Source organism: Rhineura floridana, chromosome 2 (assembly GCF_030035675.1).
Source record: "Rhineura floridana isolate rRhiFlo1 chromosome 2, rRhiFlo1.hap2, whole genome shotgun sequence".
In the NCBI taxonomy this organism is placed as follows: Eukaryota; Metazoa; Chordata; class Lepidosauria; order Squamata; family Rhineuridae; genus Rhineura; species Rhineura floridana.
Window position 1 is genome coordinate 80,431,451 of NC_084481.1, and position 17,148 is coordinate 80,448,598.

The 17,148-nt window shown below is 40.8% G+C and overlaps 1 protein-coding gene across 9 annotated transcripts in view; it reads left to right on the forward strand.

The window, feature by feature from the left end:
• MYLK (myosin light chain kinase) overlaps positions 1–17,148 on the forward strand; it is a 323,824-nt gene that overhangs the window by 106,724 nt on the left and 199,952 nt on the right. The window lies entirely within an intron of this gene.

Below are 17,148 nucleotides of genomic sequence, written 5' to 3' on the forward strand. Positions count from 1 at the left end.
TGGTATCAAAAGCCGCTGAGAGATCAAGTGAGAATAACAGGATTGCACTCCCCCTGTCCTCCTCCTGTTAAAGGTCATCCATCAGGGTGACCAAGGCTGATTCAGTCCCATAACCAGGCCTGAACCCAGACTGGGATGGGTCAAGATCATCTATTTCATCCAAGACTGCTTGCAATTGCTGCGCCACAACCCTCTCAATCACCTTCCCTAAAAAGGGGGTATTTGCGACTGGTCGGTAGTTGTCACAAACCAATGGGTCCAGAGTGGGCTTTTTCAGGAGTGGTCAAATCACTGCCTCTTTCAAGGCAGCTGGATCCACTCCCTCCCGCAATGATGCGTTGACCACACCCTGGATCCACTCAGTCAGACCCTCTCGGCAAGCTTTAATAAGCCAAGAAGGGCAAGGGTCGAGACACGTTGCTGGCCACATCATCACAAGCACCTTGTCCACATCATCAGGCCGCATCAACTGAAACCGTTCACAAGAAATTGCAGCAGACGTTGCACTGGACACCTCATTGGGGACTACAGTATATGTAGATGGGGCATCAAGACTGCTATGGAGGCGATCAACTTTACCCTCAAAGTGCCTTGCAAACAATTCACAATAAATGGGCCTCCAAAGGGTCTAAGACTCCATTTCCTGGAGTTCATGTCAACAGACCCCTGACAATATGGAAAAGCTCCACCGGACGGCTACTTGAGGATGTGATGGAGGCAGAGTAGTGGGCCTTCTTCGCCGCCCTCACTGCCACACAGTAGGCATGGTTATGATGTTTTACTCGTGCCCAATCAGCCTCACAGTATGTCTTTTGCAACTTGTGCTCTAGCCATCGTCCAGCCTGTTTCATTGCCCTTAGCTCACTGGTGTACTAAGGTGCAAACTGGACTCCACAGTGCCAGAGAGGACACTTGGGGGCAACTGACGTACCTCGCTATTCCACAGTGTGACAAGGGCTTCAACAGGGTCACCTGCTCTATCTACTGGGAACTCCCCCAGGGCATTCTGGAATCCAATGGATTCCATTAGTCTCTGGGGGCGGACCACCTTAATCTGTCCACCATCCCTGCAGGGAAGGATCGGAGCCATAAATCTAAACTTCAGCAGGAAGTGATCTGACCATGACAATGGGGTGACATCCACCCCCCCCATCTCCAGACCACCCCTTCCTTCATCGGGAGCAAAAAACAAGTCGAGGGTGTGCCCTGCCCTATGTGTTGGGCCAGTAACAACTTGAGACAGCCCCATGGTCGTCATGGAGGCCATGAAGTCCCGAGGTGGAACACTAGAGGCAGCCTCTGCATGTACATTGAAATCACCCAGCACTATCGTTCTGGGCTGCTCCAATGCCACAGCCGAGACAACCTCCACCAGCTCGGTCAGAGAAGCTGCCGGGCAGCAGGATGGATGGTACACTAGCAGCAACCCTAGTTTCCTGTCTCCTTGGCCCAACACCAGGTGCAGGCCCTCACCGCCCGCTCCAAGACAGAGTTGTTTCCTGGTGACAGAGATGGAAGTTCTGTAGAATACAGAATTAGCAGAACAACACAAAGACTTCAAGCCCAAATCTTTGTTTGCTGTGTTGGATTTCTGTTTATGTGGAGTTTTTAACACAGAGGAGAATTCTAAAAAATATGATTCCCCCCACTGCTCTCTGGAGTTTTGCAGTACAATACTATTTCCTCAGTGTGGTGTCCTCCCATTCTGCTGTCTATAAAGGACTGTCCTTATGTCCAAGGTGGAATTTTGACCTGGAATTCCCACACTTGACCATATTCTTATTTTTAAAATGGATTGATAACATTTGCAGCTGTTATGGTCTCTATGGAACTATGGAGTTTTCTATCATCAGAAAAATAAGCAGCAGATGTTTTGATGGATTGTTACTGATACTTGGCTTAATCACACAATATAAATATTAAAATATACTTGGGTTAAAACAAAAATGGCTAGACAGGAGATTTTCTTCAAAGAGCTCTTTTACACTGGAATTTTCGTTATCAGAAAGAACAAACGCTATGAGACTCCAAGGCAGGATATAACATTGATATTGTAAAGATATTATATTCTCATTTTAAAAGGAACCTGGTAAAAATCCCACAGAGCCAGATCTCTGTTATTCTTTCCTTTATATATGACCAACTTTATAAAATAATTCGCATAAAAGGAGAACTTGAAAGAGAAGAAAAACGCAGAAGTTAAGGAAAGTGACCTAATAAATCCAGGGCAACTGAAATTCAGGGCAACTGAATTAGAGGTGAAGAACAAAATATTGAGTATTTGGATAAAAATGAAAATCTTTCTGAGAAACTTTGATCTTTTAAAAAATAAAACTAATATCAAGATGTGTGGTGTATCTTGTTACAGTTAGTGTTATAGGAAATGAAGTTTCAAATGTGAAACAAAATAATATCTTAATGAAGAAAAAATGCTGTGAATTTTCTAACAATAAAAGGAAGCAGCGTAGTTTCGTAGAGAGCATGATGTAGTCTCTCCCTAAATTCTGACCTGTCATATGTGCAAGAAACTCTTTGTATAATTGGCAAACAAGAGAGCAACTGTGTGCTAAATACTTTGATCCCTGTTCAAAGTATAAGTTATAGTCATGATAATGTTTACAAGTGCATAAGACCCATATCCGTGTGCCCATTGACATGTCTGTGTCTTATAGATATCCATGTTTTCTAGACTGGTAGAGCCATATGTTTGCATGTTATATAGTTCCCATGTGTGGACGAAGGCCTTTGATACTGTAAATCGAACTGCTCTCTGGACCATCCTTCTGAAAACTGGATGCCCTGATAAATTTGTGAATATTTTGCGACTCCTTCATGACAACATGACAGCGACAGTTTTGGATAACAATGGCTTTCAGAGTGATCCATTCAGAGTCGGATCAGGCATAAAATAGGGATGCATCATTGCTCCTACCTTATTTGCTATCTTCATTGCTATGATTCTACACCTTATTGAGGGGAAACTTCCTACTGGTGTGGAAATCATATATCGAACAGATGGAAAGCTTTTTAATCTCAGTAGGCTGAAAGCAAAAAGTAAGGTAATGCCAACCTCTGTCGTAGAACTTCAGTATGCCGATGATAATGTGGTCTCCGCACATTCAGAGAAAGATCTTCAAACTATCCTAAATGCCGTTGCAGAAGCATATGGAAAGCTTGGGCTCTCACTTAATATTAAAAAACCCCAAAGTGCTTCATCAACAGGTGCAAACTAGTCCCTCTGTAGCACCATCAATCCAGCTTAATGGTGTGACACTGGAGAATGTTGATCACTTCCTCTATCTTGGCAGCCATCTCTCTGTAAAAGCTGACATCGATGCTGAAATTCAACATCGTCTGAGCTCTGCGAGTGCCGCATTCTCCCAAATGAAGCGTAGAGTGTTTGAGGATTGGGATATTCACAGGGAGACAAAAATGCTTATTTACAAAGCCCCTGTACTACCAACCTTATTGTACGCCTGTGAAACATGGACCATCTATAAACACCATTCCCAACTTCTTGAAAGATTCCACCAACACTGCCTCCGGAGAATTCTGCAAATTATTTGGGAAGACAGACGGACTAATGTTAGCATTTTGGAAGAAGCAAAGACTACCACTGTTGAAACAATGATCCTTCAACATAATCTTTGCTGGGCTGGCCATGTTGTTCAAATGCCTAATCACCGTCTTCCAAAGCAGCTACTTTACTCCCAACTTAAGGATAGAAAACGGAATATCGGTGGACAGCAAAAGAGGTTTAAAGATGTTCTTAAAGTGAATCTAAAAAAATGTAACATGAAGATCGAGAACTGGGAAGTGCCCATGAATGTCCCAAATGGAGGTCGGCTATTATCAAAGGTGCTGTGGACTTCGAAGGAGCATGAATACAGGGCGAACGGGACAAACGAGCCAAGCAGAAGGCACGTCAAACAAATCTTCCATCTGGAAACCTGTGTCCTCACTGTGGGAGGCTATGTGGATCCAGAATTGGCTTCCACAGTCACTTACGGGCCCACTGTTAAAGACCTTATTTTGGAAGACAATCTTACTTGGCCATGAGTGGTCGCCAATGAATGAATGAACTCACACAGTTGATAAAATTAGCCACTTTGTGATAATAGCTATCAAGGAGGCAACTTACCACACATACTGATCTCTGGGGTGAAAGTAATGTCTAAATTGACTTAGGCCTTGTCTTGCAGCACATGTTCTAAGGATACAATCTAGTGATGTTATGTGTATGTGCTTGCTGTAGTGTGGGGTGGGAAAGTGGATTCAGCCAGCAGGTTGAACTCTACCTCCATGGTCCAGGTTGGACTGGTAGGCAGGTTGCGGGCCAAATGGGGAAGCCTGCCAGGCCTACTTAGGTCTGTTGGCTAGAGGTGCCCCATTGTTTCTGTAGTGCAAATAAGATGGATTTTTTTTTAGGTTGGTTTTCTTGCAGTAGTGATCATATCAACCTGTGGTACAGATTTGTGGGAGTCTGGAGTTTGGGCTGAGATTACTGCTGGTTTTGGAGAACAGTGGTTTTCCTGACTTTCTATCTTTGTGGAACCCTTTTCAAATTGAATTGTCTGTGGAAGGAACTCCTGTATGTTGCAAAGGATTCTGGGAAGTGTTTTAGAATGCACATGTGGTTCACAAAGGGCACTGGCCTGGCCTGTTAGATCTTACTGTTGCTCCCTGTGAACAGAGAGCATGCCGTCAATCTGCATGTATTGTATGCTCTAGAACTGCATATACAATTCTTCCCTGAAGCTGTAATCTATGGAGAAAGATAAGTATCAGATGGGCATTGAGTTGCCAGGTCTCCAGTTTTCACCCAGAGATTCTGGTTTCTTGAGGTACTCTTTGGGTCTCTGGGTGAGTCACCCCAATCTCCAGACTCTTAGCTTTCATTTTTTTAAAATTAAGTTCCTAGGTAGTCTGATACCAAAATGTCAGCCGCCCGTCGCAACTTCTGTTAAATGAGCTAATAGCCAGCTGCTCAATTTCTGCCCTTTCAGGTTTTTAGCCAATAAGTGATGGTTGCGATTGATGAGGGATTTGTTGACCTCTGGGCAATAGCTAGAACCCATTGCAATCCTGAAAATAGCTTCCTTTTCCTGCTTTAAACAGGGAAACTTTGGGTTCATAGATGAGTCATAGCCACCATGTTATACTACGCATTCTAAATATTCATGCCCAAAGAAGAACTTTGTGAAGCTTGAACACTTGCAAAACTTAGTGGATCTTTGGTGAAAATATTTTTAATTTAAAAAATTGTAATTTATATCAGATCCATCAACATTTCAGTGAGTAAGAAATTGTAATTTATATCAGATCCATCAACGTTTCAGGTAGAGATATTGTGGTTAAACAGACCATTCCGAAAGGGGACAGATGACTTCCAATTTACAGCAAAAATGACAGATTATCAGTCTTTCCTCTGAGTTGCTTTTGATAATTTTTTTTATGCATTAGTAGGTTTTGGAACAGAAGCCTGCCCTTGTTTTTTCAGGAATCTCTCTTCCTGGCCAACAGGCTGTTCCTGAAACCAGTACTTGAGCATATCATAGTTCTCCTTGCAAGTTGCTGAACTGATTTAATAGGCACTTAAAGTAGCTCCTGGATTATTTGTGGTGCTGATGCTTGGAAATAGCTTGTATTTTTGCAGGCATTGTTTGAGAAATTTCATAGGATATATGAGTGGAAAATTGCAGGTGCTATTGGAGGCCCTTTTTTGGAGGCTTCTCGTTTTACTTAGAACTAATTTTGTTTTATTTCATAATCTTAAGCATGTCATAAGAGAGTTCAGACTTCCATTTTGTCATCAACATTTAAGCATTACAATTTTTTAACACCCAGTATACATTCTCCAACAATTCACAGATGAAAATAAGTATATAACACCCTCTTTTCGTCCCACTCATCCTGAATGGCCAGCCCACCATTGCTTCTATTTTATTTCTTTGTCTCTGTGCTTATTTATTTAAAATAATTTATGTACTGTATTTCATTTCACAATAAATACCAAGGCAATAAAATAAAATCAAAATCAAAAATAAACACCATATCAATAAAACATCAGTATAAATAGTAGTAGCCAAACAAGAGCTGGAATTGATGATCAGGAAAAGCATGGGTAAATAGATACATCTGTAATTTCTGGCAGAAGTACTCCACAGTGGGTGCCCAACTAATCTCCAAGGGGAGATCATTCCATGGGATATGTATTTCCATAGTGAGAGCTCGTCTCCATACCACTGTGAGATGGACATCCTGCAGACTATAATGCTTAAGCAAGAAGACAGATGTTATTTGCAGTAGAATGATTTATCAGGACAGTTTATAAAAGTCATCTCTTGCCACAATTCAGTCTGGGACATATCCTGAAAGGGTCCCAAAGCATTGTTTTTAATGTCTTGCGTCTATGTGTCTATTATGAAGCAACAGTATGATATTCTGATGACACAGAATTCTATGATAAAAACCAAGCAAGTCCCATTTTGGAACAATGGAAGTTTTGTTCCTTTTAATAGTATGCTTGTAACTCTTGATTCTACCGTAGTAACTACAGGATAACTGTTGAAATGTAAGGTAATAGGAGAGCTAAAAAGCATCTATGCCCCTTTGAAAAAATTGCAGTTTTCTGATTGGGTGTAGGGAATAGAAAAGTTTTGTCCTTCCAATAATTTTTTTTAATTAGCAGGGCAATATTGCACAAGCACTGTTTTTAAAAGGGCTACCTAAGTGCTTTAATAACCAGTGCTAAAACTGCACACTTCTTGGATGGAGGTGGCATGAGTTTTCTTTCATAAGTAGTGATGTCTAACAGCAAGGCTGTTTGATATATCAGACTTGCACCCTTTTTTTCCAGCAAGCAGATTAGGATGACGTGCATGGGAGTATTATCCCATTTTACCTTCATTATAGAACCAGTGTGGCGTAGTGGTTAAGGTGTTGGACTATGACCTGGGAGACCAGGGTTCGAATCCCCACATAGCCATGAAGCTCACTGGGTGACCTTGGGCCAGTCACTGCCTCTCAGCCTCATGAAAACCCTATTCAGAGGGTCGCCATAAGTCGGAATCGACTTGAAGGCAGTACATTTACATTTTTTTTAACCTTCATTATAGCCTGTGAAGTAGGTTGTGGACATGGTGAGTTGTCCAAGGCTACCCAGTGAGCTTCATTATTGAGCATGGATTTGACCCAAGATCTTCCTGGTCCAAGTCTAGGACACTGTCCAGTAAACCACCCTGTCTCATCTCTCTCATCACAGCATTTGTTGCATTAAGTGGACAGGGAATCATGGTTTCCATGTAACAACCATGATTTGTGGGTTGAAATCAAGGAAAAGTCAACTCCCACACACACATACACAACAGAGACCTAACCAGAATTCCCATTTCCCATTCAGAGAAAAGGCAGAGCTGACAGACATTGCTCTTCGAAGCCAAAGAGCTGCAAATGTCTACATCTGTACAAAGAATATCTGTACAAAGCCCAGACATTCTCAGTTCCACACACAACTATATGGTTATGTGCATATGCTTGAAATTGGCACTGATGCATTGGTCATAGGCAAGCGCAAATAAAACCTCTGCACAATTAAGGACTAAAGTTGAATATTTTTCAACCTCAGAGTGTTACAGCCCAGTGCATAGATTGTATATAGTGAAAGCTCTATTAGCTAAACCTCAACATACAGATAAACATACAGATGTTGGTATACTTATGGATTTATAATGTATGTTCATTCAATTTCTGCTAAAGAGCACTTGAGCAATGTAGAGTTAATAAAAGATCACACTTGGCTCTTACTGGCATCTGCTGTTGATGATGACATGTAAATTTTGGGTATAATTGACCAAAATATTTTATTGTATTTGTGTGCTTCCAATGGAAACCTGACATAGTTGTGAATGTAACTATATGTAAAAGGGCCAAAGAAGAAGGCTGCTTAGAAAATTCAAGTGGAATGGCTAAGGCAAGAGCATTTGTGGTAGGATCAGCTGCTGACCCCAGGAAAGAAGTCAAGAGAAGAGGCTGTAGGGTAACAGAAGCCCGAAGAAGGTATCTGTTGAGGTGATGGTACTAGTGGAGAGTGGGATGAAGTACTCGGAGGCCTCTACAGAGAATGATGGAGTAAAGCTAGTTGAGAACAAGAAAAGGATGTTAGAACTAGCACTTGCTTGGAGACTTGGGCTATAGCTGATCTTGGCTATATTGTCTTGCACTTACTTGCCATTTGAAAAGTATCTCTCTCTAATTGCTCAACAATACTAGAGAATCCAGGTTACGTCAGTTCCAAATCTCCCCAGTGAATTCCATGCATCAGTTTTGAAATTTATCTGAATGTTTTTGGCTGTCTCCCTTATTTGAGAGGACAGAAAAGTACTATAGCTCTAAAACGAAAGTTTGGCTGAGCACAAACAATTCAAAGCATGTGCAGCTGGATTTTTTAAAAAAGCACTCCAGCCAATCCCACCAGGTTTTACAGCAAAAAGCAGTGGGGTTTGACTATCACGTGCCCCCATTTTCAGAAAAGAGAGGTGGAGATGCACTAGAACCAGCAGAACAGTGTGTCTCCATTGTTAGTGTTTGGTAGAGGGCTTTTCTGGGTAGTGCATTGTCCCTAAACATCTTTGGGTCTCTGGGTAAATCACCTTAATCTCTGGACTCTCAGGTTTCTTTTCTTTTTTTAAAAAAAGTAAGTTTCTAGGTGGTCTGGTTCATGAGATATACACCAAAATGTCAGCTCCCCCCCCCCGCAACTTCTGTGATATGATCTCCTAGCTGGCTGCTCTAACCCCACCCTTCAGGTTTGTAGCCAATAAACGAAGTCAGGGTTGTGATTGACAAGGGATTTCTTGGCCTTCAGGCAGTACCTAGACCCCACTGCAAAGATAGAAACTGTTGTTTTTTTCTGGTTTATCCGAAAATCTCAAATTGAGTAAGTATATAGCTTTCAGCAGTACCAAAAGTAATTTTTTTCCTTGTGTGCAGTAGTCAAACACGTTTAAATTTTAAAGAGGGCAGTGTTTTGAAAATCTTCCCAATATGCAGCTTTAGTCCAATACTCGCTTTTCTGGGAGTAAAGCTGCAATTAAACCCCATTGAATTCGATAGGACTTACTTTTGAGTAGACATGGTTAGGATTGTGTTGTAAATTAATGGGACTTTTGAGTGAATATAGCAAAGGATTGTGTTTGAATTGTAAATCTTTCTCTCCTCCTCCAATCCTATTTTTAAAGCAATTAGGCAGAGCTTACATAGGTATCACTGCTTTTATTATGTAGGAAACTAATACTGATTTTAGTTTTTTTTTTAAAATGTTCTGCAATGACAAACTGGTTTTGACAATAAACTATATATGGGTTCTATGTATTTTTACATCTCCTCTGTGTGTGTGTGTGTGTGTGTGTATAGAGTCTTCCCAACAACCCTGTGCTGTAGAGTTGGTGACTGGAAAGAAGAAGTTAAAGAAGAAATAAATCCCTTTAAAATCCAATAGCCATAAAAACAAGTATAAACAGTTGCAAAACAGCTTAACAGGTGCATGATTCTGAATTTTGGGTTGGGTGAGTGAAGTTCCTTATCACTTGAGGTTGCAGTTCTGTGCATGTTTCCCTGTTTGATTAAGCCCCATTGAATACATTGGGACTTGCTTCTGAGTAAATAATCATAGGATTGCACTACAAATATCTTTACAGGTTGTGCAAATAATAAACATCTTTGACAGTCATGCTTATATAAATATTTCTTCATATTATGTCCTGATAAGTATCTGATTTCACACTATGGTTGTACAGTATTACTTCCTCTACATATTCAGTGTGCCCTTCTTTGTTGGAGTGTTCATGATTCCCCTCTGTTGTTTTCATCCTGAGGGGCAGGTGAGGCTGAGAGATGGTGAATAGCCCATGGTCACCCAGTAAACTTTATAGCTCATTTCCATTTTAAAAAATTAATTAAAACGATTTACATGCAGGCAAAGTTTATTACATAGATCCACACAATTTAAAGCACATCCACCGCACATTTAAAGCACATGACTTCTCTTAAAGAATCCAGGGAAGTGTAGTTTCCCCCTCACAGTTGTAGTTCCCACCACCCTTAACAAACTACAGTTCCCATGATTCTGTGGTGAGTGTCATGTGCTTCAAATATGTGTAGGGCCAGTTCTAAAGGGCGGCCAGGTGAGGCACTGGTCTGAGGGCCCCTGGAGCTATATGGGCCCCTGAGAGGCCCCTCTGCTCACCTTCCACGATCCGCAGTAGCTGCCACGGATCACAGGGCAGGAGTTTCCACCTGTCCGCCATTCCCTTGTCCCACCTATCTGTCTCCTGCCTTTTAGCATTACCCTTAATGAAGATGGCGGCTGAGGTTTCCCTAAGGTGCTGATGCCCCTGCCACCACCTTGGTTGATGGCAGAGATGTGCGTGTAGCACACACGCGTGCCATCAACCAAGATAGTGGCAGAGGCTTCATCACCTTAGGGAAACCGTGGCCACCATCTTGGTTAAGGGCAATGCTAAAAGACAGGCGACAGGTAGGTGTGGGGTGTGGGGGGGGCTGCGCACGCACGCACGCACGCACGCCAGGGCCCGGGGGAAGCTGATGCTCAAGGGCCCCGGCATGCCTGGGGCCAGCCCTGAATGTGCTTTAAATGAATGGTGTGGATCTGCCCTAGGTAAGATATGCATTCATCAGTGAATTGAAAAGAACAATTTTAAAACACACTTTTTTTAAACAGGGGAACGGCTGTAGCTCAGTGGCAGGGCATATGCTTTGCATGCAAAGGTCCAAAATTCAATTTCTGGAAAAGACTATTGCCTGGAATCCTGAAGAGCCAATGCTAGTCGATGTCATCAGTACTGAGCTAGATAGTATCAAATGGTCTGAGTTGCTATAAGGCAGATTCCTTTGTTCCTAAAAGTGGAAAGAGACCCAAGGGCCACAGTGACTCCAAAATTTATTTATGTATTTTACTTACGACATTTATATATCGCTTTATTGTAAAAAAATCTCAAAGTGGTTTACAGAAGGAATTAAAACAATAAAATTATTGGCAAAAACAGTTAAAGACAGGTATTTAAAAACATTCAACATAATAAAACCAATAATGAGTTAAAAACAGATAAAAAACGTAACAGCTTCAACCTGCCTTGGATAGGCTTGCCTAAATAAAAATGTTTTTAGCAGGTGCTGAAAAGAGTACAATGAAGGTGTCTGCCTAATGTCACTAGGCAGGGAGTTCCAAAGCATAGGTACTGACAGCTAAAGGACTGATTTCTTACAAGAACAGAACAAGTACTATGTGGCACCTGTAACATGGAAAGCACACCTTGAACTTGGCCTTGTAGCAAATTGGCAACCAGTACAGATTTCAGAGCAGAGTTATTGTGTGCTGATAGGGTCTCACTCATGTCAGCAATCGTGTCACAGCATTCTGCTCTAACTGCAGCCCCCCTGGGTCGGGTTGTGCTGTGTGTGGTTTCTGTGACCTTGGCTGACTGGATGCCAGGATTTTTTTAGTTTTGTTTTTTGGTTAGGAATCCTGACTGGTTGTGGGATGCTGAGTTTTCTGCCTTACTCATAGGAATTTTGTTGTGGTTGTTGTGGTATTGCATTTAGGAAATCATCACTGTCTCATTTTTCTTTTTCTATTTGCATTTCATTTACCTTTAACCTCACTCCCTTACATCCATGGAAGCAACAACAGTGGTTTCATGCGTTCAGCTCAATCCCCTTAAACCCACTGATGATGCACCTTGTTGTTTGCATGACTGTTTGTTCCTTGCCCAATAGTGGTAAAAGAGAATTCACATACTGGGAAATATGGCTGCAATTACTGTTGTTCCCAAGCTGCTGTCTGTGAAGGTAGACAAAACCATGTGTGTTTTCCCTCTGCCAATTATTACTCACTGGAATTGGGTTGGCTGTCAAAGTGAGTTTATAGCAGTCCACAGGGTAGACAGAAAAGGGTAGAGAATCTTCTTCTTACTCTTACTCATTTCTCAAACCTCTTTCTGAAGTGAAGGGTCAAACCTGTAAAGAAGTTTGGAGCAGCCATGTTAAAAGGTAGGGACAGGGCATTCAAGGCAGGGTGTTGCCAACCCTGCTTGGATATGGATATCTTTGCAGAGGATCCCTAGTCAAGCTTTACCAACAGCACAAACCAAACCATATATACTCAGAAGTAAGTCCTATTGAGTTCTATGGGGCTTAGTAAGTGTGTTTAGAATTGCAGTCTTCAGGGGCATCCATTTTTACTCCTGAGTGCTCCCATCTAACATCTCCAGGACACTAGGCTCCTTTCTTCCTACAATGGCCTTCTGGTGACTGGCCTGGCCTGAGGGCACTTAAGCCCTTCTTGCCAGAATCAAGTAGGCTAGATTAAATGTTCCATACTCAGGCTCCATCTTTTAGCTAAGATTTCTATCTTAATTTCCAATCAGAGAAATATTTTTGTTTGAATTGTAGGCTCCAAGCAACTGTGGTTGATGCTTAATATATCATGCTTAATGACATCACTAGGGCCCGCCCTTGAAATCTCAGGGTTTGGGATGCTTATGACCTGGCAATCCTACAGTAAAATCATTATCAAATCAAACATTACCTTAAAATGCCTGCTGGAACAGGGCAGACTTAGTCACGTGCCTGAAATTCACCAAGGAGGATGCCTATCCAATCTCAGTTGGGAGGGAGTTCCGCAGGTTTGGGCCCAACTACGCTGAAAGTACGGCCAATTAAATTAGTGGGGGTTGTCTCCAGTTCTGTTTTCGAAGGATTTTGCTGAAGACATTGCTGAAATTTTCTCCCTTGCTACTTTGGATCGCCGGGGGGGGGGGGGAGAACTTAGTAGTGGTATTCTTCAAATGTGAAGATTTGTGTCTTTGCAAAATAGCACATTGAAGTAACTTCCAAAGCAGTGATTTATTAGTACAGTACAGCTTGTGTATGGAATAGAAATCTAAGCAATGCCAGATGTAGTCAAAATGCAGCAGCTTATGCTGCTGGTAGAAACATGCATTTAATTCTCTTTAAATGCATGAGCAATTTTGAAAGAGCTGGATTTAATTATTCTTTTGAGTTGAATGGTTATGTTAATTTAAGCCATCTACAATTCTTGACCAGGCATTGCTGAACACTGGGAGCCATGTTGGAACATATGAGTCAGCTGGTGGTGGCCCTTTAGTATATTCTAAAGCTTTAGCCTGCAGTGCTGTTATACTGAGTCACTTTGTGTAAATTGTGGTGTCATATTGGAACTGGAATTTGACTGAAATCTCTAATTGATATTTAAAGCCCATTGGAGAAAACAGTTGCTGCCTGTGTGTTTGCAATGTATGTGGTTTCAGAAGACTGTACTGTATGGCCAATGAGCATAACTTCTGAGTGAAGGCATTTATTCTTTTGTTAGAAGAATTCTGGGTTTTACTAGTCCCAAATGGGCAAGTTTTCAAGTTCATGGGGTATGATAGGAAATCCCAAAAACTGAAAACATAATAGATTAGTGGTAATGTATGTGTCATGCAGGACATTTTGTCTGAAAGATTAGCTGTATACATGGTAGATTTTTGTTATATATATGGTTTTTTTATATATACACACACACACACAAGATTTATATGCTGCTTAAAAAAAACTTCTAAGGTGTTTACATAAAATTTGAATAAACTATTAATTAAAAATAGCAATAAAACATACTTTATGAACTAAAGCTGTTCTTTAATGTTTAATCATGTGATTATAAAGTTAGCATTGCAACCAAGACAGAAAATATTCTTGTGCACTTTTTTTAGTTTTCGTAGAGTTCTTTTTCTTTTGTAAACTCGTGCTTAGTTAGAGCTTGGTTAGAAGGATAATAAAAAGGTTCATGGTGTTCAGAAGTGAAGAAACTCCCTTCCTTATGACATTGCATGTTGTACTTACTGCATGACGGCACAGCATGTCTTCTTACTCTTCATTGGGCTGATGAGCCATAGTACAGCAGCCTTCCTGCAGAAATTCAAGGTCTATGTCATTTAAATAGGTATTGAAATATTGTAAATAGCTTAAATGTGTTTTGCATTCTACTGGTTTCAGGTTAGATCAGAAACAATTAATCTTGGGTATCGGTTGGAAATGTGTCCATATTCTGAAGGCCACAATGCTGTCATTTATTGAGGAGAGAAGAACAGATGCAAAAACTTCAGAAAAAGCCATAGTAACTTCTGTTGGGAACTTTCACTTGGGTTTACAATCCTAGATGCATTCAGGGCCAATTCACACATTACTTGGTAGATGGATGTTCCATGTATCCACTGTGTGTTTCTCGCTGAACACCTTCATGTTGACAAGGAAAACTGTGAACACATGGAAAGATTCATTCCGGGGACATATACAGTAATTGGGAAGCAGCAATTAGCTATAGAGCTCATCTATGGCATACGCCCTTTGTGCATTTACACACTCTCTTTTCAAACCTTATATATGTTCACCAGGGTAAACAAACCAGCATACAATGTGAATTGGTCCTTAGTAGGAAGTAAGTTGCATTTAAATCTTTGCTGTTCTTAAAATGATTGTATTTGCTTAAGAATCTTGAGTGAAAGTAATCCCCCCCCCCAATTTCACTCTTGGGATCTGTAGTGCCCATGTAAAAAGTAGACAGGGCCATAAATCAGGGTTATAGCCTTATGTTGCAGAGCATTAGGTAAGTGGATAAATCCTACCCCATTGTAAACATGTTATTAAAAACAGATGTTTCTGCAAAGCCTGGAAGGGTTACCAGGAGAATTATTTATTTATTTATATGAAAACCTGCTGTAGTTCTGGAATTGGTCCACCAAATTGAGGTAACTGGCAGTTTGTTTTAGAATCACCAGACACTTTTATGGCAGGGATACATCTTTTTCAGTGCAGGGGTTGGTTCCATATGAAATGTGTTCCAAACTCCAGCGTGAAACATAAATCTTCACAAACAGAATAATTTACCAGTTGCCACTTTTCCTTATTCTCCTTTTTCAAGTACTGTATCAGCAGACGAAGATGCAAAAAAGTGTGGAATAATTAAGCTCATAAAAATGAAGCATCAGTCTGTCTCTCCTTCTGATTTCTTAGGAAGAACTTTCTCATCCTTTTGGACACATACATGCCACTCCTGCTATCCTCACTCAAAGTGGACACTTGATATTTGCAAAATAAAAACACACGGAAAATATTGAAATGTAGCTTATGTGTGAGGGAAAGCCAAAGATGGTCAAAGGAGTCTAGGAAACTAACAGTAAGTGAAGCATTGGATACAAATTACATGGAAGGTCCAATTGAAGTTAAGGGAAATAAAATAAAAATTAGAATGATACATTCAGTTGTGAGGAAAAACTAACATTTTGGAATAGCACAAAACTAATATTTTGGAATAGCAGTGAGACAAAGAAAAGCACATTGGTTTTTGGACTGGTCTGTGTTGTTTAAAACTGGACTGGATGATAGGAAAAGACTATAATCTTCTCCAGGGAGCAGTCCACCATTGATTTGTTTTGTTAAATCAGTTCCTTCTGCAAGCACCTCTGACATTGGTGGTCCTTCTTGGCCAAAGCCCTTACTGCTTTTGACACACTATAATCTGAACAATAAGCTTGAATAGGCTTTATTGTGGCATGTTTGGATTAATATCAATGGCAGTGCCATAGAAACCTGAATTGTGCCTTAGTTCGGCCTGCTGCTTCCTGCCACTTTAGAAAATCTATAAACCCCATTCTCTTACACCATTATAAATCACATGATGGCATTTGTGAAACTAAGCTTCTCATTACTAAATTATTAAAGGACAGGAATGGAGAATTATTTTATAGAGTGATTCCTAAATGCTGGCCTTGCCCTCTAGCGGGTCACCAGAACTTTGTATGTCAGCTCTATCCTTTCCATGGTGTGAGAGATGGCTACCAATCTCTACAAAGATTCTAGCTCTGCTTCTTGTTGTGATAGGGTATTTTCACTTGGTTCAAGAAAGAGATAATGACGACTGCAGCTGGACAGTGCCTTCTTATATGTGTCATTGGAATATGTTTAACATTCTGCTAAACCTTCCCAACCAAGCTCACAGCTTGTGCTATAAATGTGTTGCATTTCCATTTCCAGATGCATCCACACTTTAACTGTTTTCTACCCCAGAGGTGGTGTTTGTTGTTGGTGCTTGGCTTAGCCTAAGCTCCAACCCTAGAACCCATTTCGTCCCCTTCTTCCTGTTGATTTTGCTGGTTTTTCAGTTTATTTACAAGAAGTGAAATGCAAACACTCACAAGGCAACGTTTTAGTCTGATATATTTGTTTATGGTAGGGAAAGACAAATGTTAATTGATGTTGGTCTTTATTCTCCACAAAGTAACTGCCAAAGGACACCATCTGGTAGGAATTTTTTAAATCCCATTTATGTTATGGTGGGTGGACTGCCTTCCCGACTTATGGCAACCCTATGAGTAGGGTTTTCATGGTAAGTGGTATTCAGAGGGGGTTTACTATTGCCTCCCTCTGAGGCTTGTCCTCCCCAGCTGTTATGTTATAGCTCAGAATAAATTGTGTTAACACATTCAGTGTGATGGACTACATGTGATAGCCTTATATCATTTCCCAGACTGGCTCCTCTGGTTGAACAGTTGCTTGATAAAATGCAACAGCAGTCCATTCGGTAATTTTGCATGGTCTTGATGGTGACTGTTCCACATCTTCACATTATTAAGGAATATCTGCAGTTTAGAAATCATACAGCATAATGCAGAAAGAAAATAGCTTCAAAATAAACCTTAACTTTTAGCCTTACTGATTGATCAACTAAATGGAAAGTTTTCAGCCCTAGTAAGAATTTAAGGCACCATTGGTAAAAGAGGAGAGCTGTGTGTACCAAATCTGTAGCTATAATTTCAGGTGATGATCATTGTAAGACTACTACTGGTAATGATCTGAGCAGGGACCTAGGAACATTGGGATTCCTCTAACGAAGACTATCTCCCAATTTTGATCATTACCAGTGGTAATAACATATCTTAATTCATGGATAGGTTTGTATGGGAATAAGTGCTCCTTCAACGTTTAGACTATTAAACTCCTTTAGGGCTTTTAAAAGGCGAATACCAGCACCTTGTACTTCCCAAGTAAATGTGAATGCAGTATTTGCGG